The sequence below is a fragment of the Mustela lutreola genome, chromosome 4, assembly GCF_030435805.1.
Source record: "Mustela lutreola isolate mMusLut2 chromosome 4, mMusLut2.pri, whole genome shotgun sequence".
NCBI classification, from domain to species: domain Eukaryota; kingdom Metazoa; phylum Chordata; class Mammalia; order Carnivora; family Mustelidae; genus Mustela; species Mustela lutreola.
The window spans coordinates 138,559,746-138,563,656 of NC_081293.1; the positions used below are offsets into that span (position 1 = coordinate 138,559,746).

Consider the following 3,911-nt stretch of genomic DNA (forward strand, 5'->3'; position numbering starts at 1 on the left):
TAATATGTAGTATTAAAAAAAAACCACTCCACCTCCTTGAATTTCATTCTATGACTCTCATTGCTGTCTTGTTTTGAGGGGAGGAGGATTCCTTTCTGCATCTTCCTTTTAAATGATCCAATTACTCAGGATCCTTAACAAGCACTCTTCTCATCTACTTTTGAATCTACATACTAGTTCTGGATGAATTAATCTACATCTATGGTTTTGTCAATCACATTTTTGGCTCTAATTCTCAAACTGAGATCTGTAGTTTCATTTTTTTCTTTCTAAGTTACTAACTTAAATCCACATAAATACTTGCTGGACATCTCTACCTGATAAATAATCTACCTCACCAATACCTCAAAATCAGTATGTTCACAAATTGACTCATTAACCCAAATTAACTCAAATCTAGGTAAGGAGGCGCCAAGGCAAAACTGAAAAAAAAAAAAAATCCCACACTCTCTAAATCACCATCACCACAAAAAATATACTACCATCGTCTGTCAGTGTTGTCTCCTAAATATCATCACCTTCACCATCTGCACCATCTCAGTTTTTATCCAAATCTCATGATTCTCTTACCTTGATCAATGTAGAGTCTAAGTCCAAGTTTAATTTCTAAATGCTAAATTCTCAACCACAGTTCTCATGAACTACATAAGATGAAAAATGAGAACAAAGTATAAATGAACACCAATTAAGTTTGTAGAATAAAGGATACATCCACTTATTATGTGTACCATAATTTTAGAGTTGAAAAGAAATTTAGATATGACCCAAAGTTCTCAAACAAGTGGAAATATAGAAAGAACTAAAAGCTTGTTCTGGCAAAAACAAAACAAAGAAAAAACAAAACAAAACAAACAAACAAACAAACAAAAAACAGTAAATAAAGATTTAAGTATATTCTTTGCATCTGCTTACAATTTTTTCTTTTGTATGGACAAAGGAAATTCTGAGCCAGAGAGTTATACTGAAAATATAATTATTGAAAATCCACTCTTGTGGATTGGGTTTGGTCCAAGATGAGTTAAGCTGAGAACCTCTGTTAATGTTGTGTGTACTAGAAGATCGGTGCTATGGATGGAATGTTTGCGTCCTCCCAAAATTCATATTTGGAAACTCTAATCTCCAGTATGATGACATTTGGATGTGAGGGCTTTGGGAATAATGATGTTATATGGGTGAGCCCTTATGCTGAGACTGGCAGCCTTATAAAAAGATAAACACCAGAACTAACTCCAGCTCTCTCTCTCTCCCCCACTCTCTGTCTTTCTCTCTCTGCCATGTGAGGATGCAGCAAGAAGGCCAAAGGCAAGCCTCTCAACAGAAACGGAATTGGCCAGCACTTTGATCTTGGCCAGTCTACAGAACTGTAAGAAATAAATTTCTCTTGTTAAGGCATCTAGTTTGTGGTATGTTGTTATAGCAGCCTGAACTGACTAAGACAGCCACTTTATCCAACTTTGGACAGCCAAGAGCTGATAACATGTTAGGAAGGCAATCCAGTTTTTGTTAATATCTTGTTTGTTTTGTCTCTGGAAGAAAATCCTGGTGAACAAAACAAACATTTGGCAGTGGGCCATATTTGCAATTCTTTTGTGGCTATCTAAATTCAATATGCAATTTACTTACTTTTCAGATCCAAAAAGCTTACATGAATTTTTATTTCTCTATACTGAGCCAATACACACAATATTTTTTTTTTAATAAAACAACCTGCTAATTGTTGTGTCCCATTATTGAAAGGCAATGACTAATTATATTAGAATTAATTTCAGGTGAAGTAAAAGATAACATAACTAAAAGTAGATAAAGAAAATAAGAAATCTGTAGGTAAGCATTGATTCAGCAACTCAGTGTCATCAGAGCCAGTATCTGAATATCTCTGGTTGAAAAATGACTGCTAGGGCTCACCGTTGGGTCTAAATCCAGGCAGGAGGAAGGAAGAAATGTATCTGCGGTATCTGTCCTCTTTACCAGGAAAGGAAAAATTGTCCCAGAAACATCTGAAGAGACTTTTTTATATATCATTAACCTGACTGTATCATTTCACCATTCATAGTGTAGAGACTGTAAGAACAAGTATGTAGCTTTCAGCTCTTTTCATAAAGGGGAAAAAAAAATGAAGGGGATTGAAAACAGGTTTGGGATTAATCTACTAACACCACTTGCTACTCCAACTATCTACCAATTTATCTAGATTTTTTTTTTTAACAAATAAGCTAAGCAGATTTATAAAATACAATTATCAGAAACCTAATATTTAAAACTTCCTTTTGTGGAGAGAGGTTCTTTTTAACTTTAAATGTTTTTACCATATTAGACCATGATGGGGCCCTGTCTCCTTAATAAATCAAGAAACAGCAAAGCAAGCAGATTCATAAGACATCTTAGACCTATGAAATTTTTAAAAGGTTACTATATTTGTACATCAACCCTGGTTCCCTGTATGTTTTTCAGAGGAATTAATTCATCTTTGGAATCCAGTTCTGGTTTCCTGAAATAAAGCCAAAAAGAGACCTGGAGCTCCATCTCAGGAACAATGAGGTACAGTGGTTAAGATAGCAGCTGGGTCAAGTAGAAGTAAATTCAATTCCTAGTCCTACACCATGCTGCCTTGTGACTGCAGGAAGTTATTTAGCCCATCTAAACCTCTGTTTCCTCATCTGCAAGATGAGAATTTTAACATCTACCTGGTAATACAGGAAGAGAAAATGCATGCAAATTTAGCCCTGAAATAAGTGGTCAGGATTGTTGAGTGGATTACTAGTTGTCTGCCAAATATCCATTTTCTGTGCTTGCTTCCGCAGCACATATATTAAAATTGGAACAATACAGAGAAGATTAGCATGGCCCCTGCACAAGGATGACATGCGAATTTGTGAAGCGTTCATATTTTTTTTTAAAATAGCCACTTTCCCATATATGTAATTATACATATGGTTAAACACTCTTACATATAAGGGTGACCAAGTGACTAGATTCTGATCAGTGATATATAAGCACTGAGGTTTCTGAGAAAACATCTTTAAAAAATGGTGCCAAATAACTGGCACATTTGCCCCTTGTTCCTTCACCTGGCTGATCCTGACACCCTAGACACCATCTCCTGACCAGGAGAGGAATAATGCCAAAGGACAGTCTAAAGTTTCTTGAAATTGCTTGTGATTTTTAAAAATACGTTCAGTGTGTTCTCTACTTCGGAATACAATAGAAAATTATATATTCATTTTGGGGGTTGTAAGTTTAGTGTCACATAAATTGCCAGCAAAGAAAAAATTCAAATATGGAGGAGCATGGCAAATCTTTAAAAGGAGCTCACTATATTTATTATCCAAAGAAGAAACAACAACAAAAACAAAACACCTCACTGTCCACTTAACTGATACCAAAAAATAAGGGAGGGTCACATCAATTCCATTTGTTCTAATGAGAATTTGTCTTATAACTATGTAATATGTCAGGAAAGGCATGAAGACTATAATATCTCCTCATACCTGCTATAATTATTTTTTTCACTGAAAATTACATGACTCATCTTCTTATAGCATAACACCTATAACATGGACAATATTAAATGAAGTCAGCTTTGCTCAAAGCTTTCCAGAACACACATTAATAATCTGCCATCCTTAAAAAGATGGAACGTAAACCCTGGGCCAAAATCCACTAATAATAAGCAAATTTAAGCTCAAAGAAGTTGCTTTAAAAAACTATAAATGGGATACTTTGTCTTTAAGTGAAAAAGTCCCTTCAAACATCCCCTTGTGACATTTTAAATGATATTTGGGATTTTACCAATATACTTCTCCACTTAAACTTCTTTCATTCCACTTGCTTCAGTACTATGATATTAATATATTTCCTATGTTTGTAGCAAGCTGCTTAAAAAGGCAGATAGCTTTTCTTTAAAGAAAAAG

The 3,911-nt window shown here is 34.7% G+C and overlaps 1 non-coding gene across 1 annotated transcript; it reads left to right on the forward strand.

Annotated features, from left to right (window-relative positions):
• Positions 1-2,785: 2,785 nt before the first annotated feature.
• LOC131830905 (U6 spliceosomal RNA) lies at positions 2,786-2,892 on the forward strand. Its single transcript, XR_009353438.1, has one exon. It is a non-coding gene; the product is annotated as a U6 spliceosomal RNA (small nuclear RNA).
• The last annotated feature ends 1,019 nt before the right edge of the window (positions 2,893-3,911 follow it).